Source organism: Triticum aestivum, chromosome 4B, assembly GCF_018294505.1.
Source record: "Triticum aestivum cultivar Chinese Spring chromosome 4B, IWGSC CS RefSeq v2.1, whole genome shotgun sequence".
Taxonomy (NCBI): domain Eukaryota; kingdom Viridiplantae; phylum Streptophyta; class Magnoliopsida; order Poales; family Poaceae; genus Triticum; species Triticum aestivum.
In genome coordinates, this window is record NC_057804.1 from 477,793,957 (window position 1) to 477,802,668 (window position 8,712).

General features: G+C 45.4%; 1 long non-coding RNA gene across 2 annotated transcripts; it reads right to left on the reverse strand.

Moving 5' to 3' along the window:
* Positions 1–323: 323 nt before the first annotated feature.
* LOC123095013 (uncharacterized) lies at positions 324–1,924 on the reverse strand. Of its 2 annotated transcripts, none has more exons than XR_006446074.1 (2): positions 1,215–1,924; positions 324–637 (listed from the first exon to the last, which is right to left on the reverse strand). It is a non-coding gene; the product is annotated as an uncharacterized lncRNA (long non-coding RNA). The 2 variants fall into 2 exon arrangements; XR_006446075.1 differs by having other exon boundaries at positions 324–683.
* Positions 1,925–8,712: the final 6,788 nt, after the last annotated feature.

Below are 8,712 nucleotides of genomic sequence, written 5' to 3' on the forward strand. Positions count from 1 at the left end.
TTAATCCTGACGGTGTCGTCTTGCTACGTGAAACATCTAGCAGAATAGCACCCAGCCAACCAAGAATCTGTGGTGGCCCGGTCCCCCTATGAACATCCATGGTTCAGTTTTGGACCATGCACACAATCTGAATATTGTTATCACTTCACAACCTATTTCTGAAACCCCTCTCTTATCCATATTACTTTCAATGATGGTACAAAGAAAGTAGAGAAGATACCACAGAAGCAACTATACAACAAAATAAAGAGATCCAAACAGGTACAGTTTGGTCATCCAATCAATTTCAGTTCAAACTTATACTTGAAATCAAACTTTGTCCATTACCATGGAGAAAATATTAGTATTAACTAATAGCATGTCGACAAATTACAATTTCTTACATCACATAATCCAACTTGCAGTACCAAGCAGTACCACCAAAATCGTTGCGACACTTGTACATCACATATCGATCTTCACATCCATGCCCTCAAGAGGATCAATCTGCATGGCTCATGACCATAGATCACGTTTCCCATCCTTCAGACTGTGAGTGAGGCCATGACTGACTGTGCGGTGTCACAGAACAGCTGGATGGGTAGCTGCTGTGGCAGCTGGTGGGGCGAGGATAAGCCGCCGGCGTGTTGCACGGCCGCTGTCGACAAGAGCTCGTTCAGTTCGTTGCCATGACTGACTGTGTGCTGCATGTTATATAAATAGGAGCACATTCTTGACTTGTAGGAGTACACAGAAACATCCATTTTTAACCACAACTTTTTCAACATAGCAGAGGTCTACAAAAGTTTTTTAAGATAGTATGGAGGTCTACAAAAGCTTTATTTTCAGATACCACTAACCAGTAGCCACAATGCTTTATTTTTCAGATACCACTAACCTTGGATTTTTAATTATGAGCACGAGAGCACAGGTAATTACATATAAAAACAATTGAGCATATCTATCCCATCAACACCAACAACATATTTGAACATCGACAGCATTTGATCTATCTGTGCTTGCAAAATGAGCATATTTGAACATGAACATCATTTGATCTATCTGTGCTTGCAAAATGATGAATTACTGTTGTATACACGCATTGCAAATTCTTCCACAACAATCTGTACTTGAACACCAACAACATACTCCAACATCAACACGCATTGCAAATGGTGAATTACAGAAACAGAGTTCAGAACACAACTGTCAGAAAGGTACTTGTACAAGTATACCTGCTCTCTGTACTTGTAGCTCCGCTCGATGAAGCCATGCCACCACCAGCTAATGCAGCCCAGGACGGCTGGATGAAGTCCATCGGGCAGAACTGCCGCACCAGCAATTAGGAGAGCTTCCCATCTCCCTGGACCGCTCCAGGAAGCAGCCGGAAGAACTCCGCCAGGCAGCACTCGTCGTCCTCCTCCTCATCCATGGGGGGAAGCCCCAGCAATGAGCTGTCGTCAGGAGCAGAGTTTGGGGAAGGGATCTGCCGAAGAGTATTGAGCTCACCGTGGCAACAGGCGCGCTCGTCGCCGCCCTCGTCCCCATGCCCTACAGATCGATATGGAAATAAGTGATTTTTAGGTCCGGAGGAAAGAACAGGGGAGCTGCACGGGGGAGAGCACCGGGAGGAGGCTCGGGGGAGCTGCATGGCGCGACAGCGTGGAGCGGCGCGACGCGGCGGCGTGGCGGCGTTGAGCTACGCGGCGTGGCGGCGTGGCCTGGCCGGCGAGCAGGCAGAGAGAAAATGGAGATGGAGCAGAGTGTGGTGTCGGAGGGGAATCGAGGAGTGCGGGTTATGTCGGACAACTGTGGAGGGGGTTTTCAGAAAAATGCCATTGCGGCAAGTATTTGGAACCGGAGGAAGTATCAAACTTGCAATGAAGTACTCCTTCAAACTAATCTCTACGAAGCTTATGTTGAAAGATTGTCATGTGTACTTATCGTCATGTTGTATTTGCTCAGTGACATGCATTGCCCAATTTGTTTATATCAACATCAATTAGTAGTAGACTTGTGAAGTTCAGAAAACATTCAGTCTGAAATGCTTCGGCTAATGCGTACTCCCTCCATAAAGAAATATAAAAGCTTTTTGAGAAATTCCTCCATAACAAAATACTATAAAAGCTTTTTGAGAAATCCATGGTTGTGTAGCTTCGCGTCAGGTAGCCAGACAGCTACCGCACCAAGTTGTCGTGTCCACATCGGCCACCACCCTTGAGTCGTGTCGTGCATCTCACTCCTACATCCCCAAGCAGGAAGCCTGCCAGCGCAATCTGCACCAAGCTGTTGTGTCCCATGGCCAGACTACGTGCCCAGCGTGCAACCATCTTCACCGTCGCGCTCTACCGCACCAGCGCGCCTGTGCGCTGCTGCCGACGTGTTGAGCACTGCAGCTATGTCACACAGCAAGAAGCGACAACGCTGTAAACGACGTAACACACCTCCGCAACTCATGTTGTCCTCTGCCCAACAACCGATGCCTTGCAGATCTGGGCGTAAAGCACGCTGTGCCGCGGTGGATCAAAAACCAATCGAGCCACCATGGAGGGGAATGGGGGATGCAGGTGAAGTCGTCTAGGGAAGATAGGACAGTCTCGGCGCGCGACATGGAGGAGATATGGCAGGGATAGGGGGGACAGTCGCCGCCGTGGAGGCCAGTGAAGGATGCGGGACATTGTCAATTGACGGGAGGCGGCGCAGACATGAGTAAGCTTGACAGAGTGAGAGGAATTGTACGGTGCCACTGTGTTGTGAGGATAAGGATGTATATTACGTGGAAAAGAAAACACCTCCGAATTGTAGCAAGCTCGAGCTTAGCCCATCTTCTTGACGTACCCATAACTACAAATTATTATTTGCGCTGGTCACAAGGTGCTTAAAGAGTTTTCAGCGTGGGTGGACGCCTTGGGTTGTCTAAAAAAACTAATTAGGAGTACTTAGTGTTTTTTCGAGTAAAAACATCTGTGTTAGTCTCACTTTTATTTTAATATATTATATATGTTTATATAATACGGTATAAAATATTTTTTATTTTTATATGTTTTATTTTTGTCCATCAGAGATAAGAAGTGATGGATTCTAAGGAGGCTTTAAAAATAGGGAGAATTGCATTTTTACCCCTAGTTGGTTCCTACCCACGGGTTTTGCCCTTACTTTTCGAGCTTGCTCAGTTTTGCCCTTACTTTTTTCATTGAGGTCCCTCGAATGCCCTTTGACCGTCTGACCAAAACTTTAAAAATTCATAACTAATTCATATGAACTCAGAAAAATGCAAATAAGACATCAAAATGTTCAGATAAACATTACTTTTCTGGGCATATCATTTGCATTCAGGATAAAAGCATCGTTTAAACTACCCGAGGTAATTAATGTTATTAACATTATTAAAAATAAATAGGTATAAATAATATTTTTTTCGTGAATAAAAATTATATGCAAATGTAGGTGATGTTTTGTGAACATCCTGATACCTTATTTGCATTTTCCTGAGTTCGTATCAACTTGTTATGAAGTTTCCAAATAATGGTCAAAGTCGTTAGAACATTTATAACAAGTTGATACAAACTCAGAAAAATGCAAATAAGTTATCAGGATGTTTAGAAAACATCACCTACATTTGCATGTAATTTTTATTCATGAAAAAAATATTGTTTATACCTATTTATTTTTAATAATGTTAATAACATTAATTACCTCGGGTAGTTTAAATGATGCTTTTGTCCTGAATGCAAATGATATTCCCGTAAAGGTAATGTTTATCTGAACATTTTCATATCTTATTTGCATTTTTCTGAGTTCGTATGATTTAGTTATGAATTTTTAAAGTTTTGGTCAAACAGTCAAAGGGCATTCGAGGGACCTCGATCAAAAAGGTAAGGGCAAAACTGAGCAAGCTCGAAAAGTAAGGGCAAAACCCGTGGGTAGGAACCAACTAGGGGTAAAAATGCAATTGTCCCTTAAAAATATCAACGGGCTTAGGCATTGATGTAACGATGACGGAGCGGACTGAAATATCATGAGAATAGGTGCGTACAAATAATCCTTATTTATATGTATGTCATACATGATAATACGAAATATCCAATTTTATATGATTATTTTTGTAGCATATGAGAGAGAGATGTATTCTAGTGACATTCAAAACGAATCCATTCAACAAGGGTTCCAAGGCGACATCGCTGGAAGGGGCCAAAAGTTTATACAACTTTTTCACAACATAAAAAACCAAAAAACAAATATAAAATTGTGCTCTAGATTATGCTCTGGTGGAAAAGTTAAAAATTGGTTCGTCTGGTTTGCACGGTAAACTCCGTTGCATACTTTTAGGTCTTCCACGTAAAATATTCGTACTAATTACATATATTGCTTGTGCACAATGGTTAAGAGTTGTGGAAGTAGTTCTATTATACATGCTTAAATATCATGTGAATGCAGCTAATGATAAATTTTTTGATACTGTGCAAGAATATCATAAGCGCATCAAGTAGATTTTAATTTGTAATAGATTATTAATTGGATCATCGCTCTCTATGTATACACCGTAAAATTGCCTTTTTTATCATTTAAATTGCAAATGAAGTTGACTTCAACAATTATAGATTATCTTTTGTATAAATGTGAAAGTTAATATGCATTATGTTTATATATAACTTCAGTCAAATATTTGAAAAGCCCGTAGCAACACACGGGCATTCTACTAGTTAAGTTCATAAGAACAGAGTAATGCATTAGGCAAGATGACATGATGTAGAGGGATAAACTCAAGCAATATGATATAAACCCCATTTTTTTATCCTCGATGGCAACAATACAATACGTGCCTTGCTGCCCCTGCTATCAATGGGAAAGGACACTATCGGTGTCAAAACCGGCGGATCTCGGGTAGGGGGTCCCGAACTGTGCGTCTAGGCGGATGGTAACAGGAGACGAGGGACACGATGTTTTACCCTGTCACATCCCTAGCTTCTGGTAATGCTCTAGGCTAGCTTCATGTGTGCATCATGTTTAAATTCTGAAATTTGAACTGAGGGAAATTGGAAGCCTCAAAACCCTAAATAAAAGATGGGCAAAAACCCTAAAATCTCATTCATTGCTCCAAAATGCTCTCCTTAGATGTTTAATATTTTTGGCAAGGGTTTTGATCCAAACCAAAAATGATGAACATTTTAAAAGGATTTACTTTTGGGACTTTGAATTTAAATCATTACTTATTTGCATTTGGGCATTTAAATACTATAAAATATTTTAAATGCTCAAATAATCCCAAACTGAAATGTTTACTGTAGGATATATTTCTAACAGTGGTCATGAGCAGTTGCATGATTTTTGGGATTGATTTAGTATTTTTAATAAAGCCACAAAGCTGCAGAAAAAAATAGAAAACAATAAGTAAAAGACAGAGCAGAAGCCTACCTGGCGCTTACCTGTCCAGCCCAGCCGGCCCAGCTCCTCCCGCTGGCCCAGCCCACCGCCGCCTCCCTCCCCTGTCGTCTTCCTCCCTGCCAGGAGGACGGGCACGCGCCCGGCGCGCGCGGCCACGCGCCCCGGCCACCTCCTGCTTCCCGGCCACCTCCTGCTTCCCCCCGGCCTCCCTAGCGACGCCACGACGAGGCCTCGTATCCCCTCGCTCCTCTTCCTCCCCCGCTGCATCCCCTCTCTCCTCTGCTCCCTCTCTCTCGCCCGAACCCGAACGCAGCCATCGCCGCCGACTAGAACCACCGCGGCCACAGGCCCTCCCTCGCCTCGCCGACGTGTCCATGGCCTCCGCCTCAACGCCCTCGTCCTCCCCGTCGACTCACTCGACGCCGGACGCCTCAAAACACCGTCACCGGCCTCTTCTTCATCGCCGGCCGCCGCGGATCCCCATCGTCGACTCGTCACCGTCCGGCCTTCCCCGAGCCCGCTTCGACGTCTGCTGCAACCGCCGTGAGCCACCGAATCTTTTCCCCCTCTCCGTTCTCGCTCTCGTGCGCCGTAGCCGCCACCCCTTGCTCGCCCGTACGCGCCGCCGCCTGTGACCGCCGCCGACGAGTCTCCGGCCACCTAGCGGTCCGGCCGTCGTGCTCAACTCCCTTCCCGCGCCACGTAGAGCACATAGGTGCCCCGCACGAGTCTCCCCGGCCACCGTAGCGTCGACCCCGAGCTCACCCGAGCTCCGGCGACCGCCAAGGTCGACGCTGGCGACAACTCCGGCCACCCCCGCACCCAACGCCTGCACCACTCGACGCGCGAGTCCACCAGCGTCACGTAGATGCCCTCCGCCGGCCGTTTGGTCGCCGGAGATGCAAACCCGAGGCTCGCCGCCGCGGTTGGCCTCGCCGGCGTCAAGTCGCCGGTGGGGTTGACCCCGTTGACAGTTGACTTGCTGGGCCCAGTTTGACCCTGTGTCACTGACGTGTGGGCCTCTGGCCACTAACTAAATTAGGATTAGCACTAATCGGATTAGTTAAACTAATTACCCCCTACTGACACTGACATGTGGGCCCTAGTGCCCTAATCTTTAATTAAACTAAACTAAACCCCCCTGTTTAACCCGTGTCACTGACGTGTGGACCCCACACGTCAGGTTTGACCTGGACCGCCCTGTTGACCTGATGATGTCAGGGTGAGGTCATGCTGACGCCATATTCCTTTTCTGGAATTTAGTTTATTTTATAATAATCAGGAAATTCCAGAAATAGCTAAAACTTCAATAAATCATAGAAAATTAACCGTAACTCCAAATTAAATAATTTATATATGAAAAATTATCAGAAAAATTCAAGGAATCCATCTGTACCATTTTCATGCATGTTAGAACAACTTATGGCTGCTGTTTAGCACAAATCAATTAAATGGCATTTGAATAATCACATATGGAGTTTGAATTTGAATCTTGTATTCAAACCAACTTCATTTAATCTGTTGCTAGATGCATTAGCCCAAAACACATTCATCTTGCCATGTCATGATCATGCATCATATTATGCATTGCATTGATTGTGTTTCCTTCTGTGTTGCCGGTATTTGTCCCCTCTCGATAGACGTGATACCGATGATGTGATCGTTGACACTGATGAAGACTCAATGTTATCTTCAGAAGTGCCAGGCAAGCAAAACCCCCTTGTTCATTCCGATAAAATCCCACTCTCTCGCTCCTGCTCTCTTTTACTGCATTAGGACAACGACGACATATTTGTTACTTGCTGCGGTAGCTGAACCCCTTTATCCTTTGCATGACCTGTCGTTCCACAGTAAATAGATGAAACCCACTAGCATGAGTAGGAGTTGTTTGAGCCCTGTTGTGCCTACTCATTCATGTTTGTTGTCATGCCTGCTATTGCTTAGAGTTGAGTCAGGTCTGATTCATCGGGGATGAATCAGAGGCGTGTGAACATGTCCCAATGTGTGTGAGCTAAGTGTGTGAACACGATTTGGTAAAGGTAGCGGTGAGAGGCCATGTAGGAGTACATGGTGGGTTGTCTCATTGCAGCCGTCCTCAGGAACTGAGTTCTGTGTTTGTGATCCATGACCAGCTACTACCACACATTGGAATGCTTAAGTGCCCCTCTCGACTTATTAATCAACATGATCTCTGTCCAGGAGTTGCAACTAGTTTCTGGTGTTTGTAGGTAGTGTTAGTAGTCTACCAAGTGGCACCCGGTACAGGTGGGCTTGGGACAGACTAGGCACAGTGGCACGGTGTACCAAGCGTAGATCCACCCGTCGAGGTGGGCTTGGGAACCCTGCACACATCGTTTGGGGCCGTGAGCGACACCCCGGCCGGATCTCCTTGCGGATGGAACCCGAATAGGCGATAAACCTGGACTAGAGACTTGTTCGGTTAGTCAGGTCGTGGCCGACTCCCTCGCCCGGCTTCCGCTTGAAGGTTGCCGAGGTACATGACGTGTACAGGGCGGTAAGTGGCGGGAGCGTGTGTGAAGAAGTACACCCCTGCAGGGTTATCATTATCTATTCGAATAGCCGGATTCCTCGGATATGGAAACGTGGACCCCTTATATCAGTTCATAGACAAGTGAAAGTGGATACTCTAAAATACGCAAGATAAGCGTGAGTGCTATGGATGGCGTTCTCGTAGGGAGACGGGAGCGGATCCATAGTGGTGTATTGGTTGGTGAATATGTGGACTCGTGTGCGCCACCTCAAAAGAGTTACTTGCAGTCATAGTTCAGGATAGCCACCGAGTCAAAGCTGGCTTGCTGTAGTTAAACTCCACCATCCCCTTTGTTGATAATGATGCATATGTAGTTAGTTCTGATGTAAGTCTTGCTGGGTACATTTGTACTCACGTTTGCCTATTTTATGTTTTTGCAGAGAGACTTCGGTCTCACTAGTAGTTTCGCGTGGACTTCGACATTTAGCTTGTTACCTCAGCTACGATCTTGTGCCCTCGGCAGGATCTGGTAGATAGTCAGGCTTCTCAGCCTTTTTCATTTATAGATGTCTGTACTCAGACATGATAGCTTCCGCATGTGCTTTGACTTGTATGCTCTGAATGTTGGGTCGTGAGACCCCTGTTTGTAATATCTCGCTCCTTGGAGCCTATTGAATAAATACTTGAGTCGTAGAGTCATTTTGTGATGCCATGTTGTATTGCACATATCGAGCATATTGTGTGTATGTTATTGAAATGCTTGGTATGTGTGGGATCTGACTATCTAGTTGTTTATCTTTAGTAGCCTCTCTTACCGGGAAATGTCTCCTAGTGTTTCCATTGAGCCTTGGTAGCTT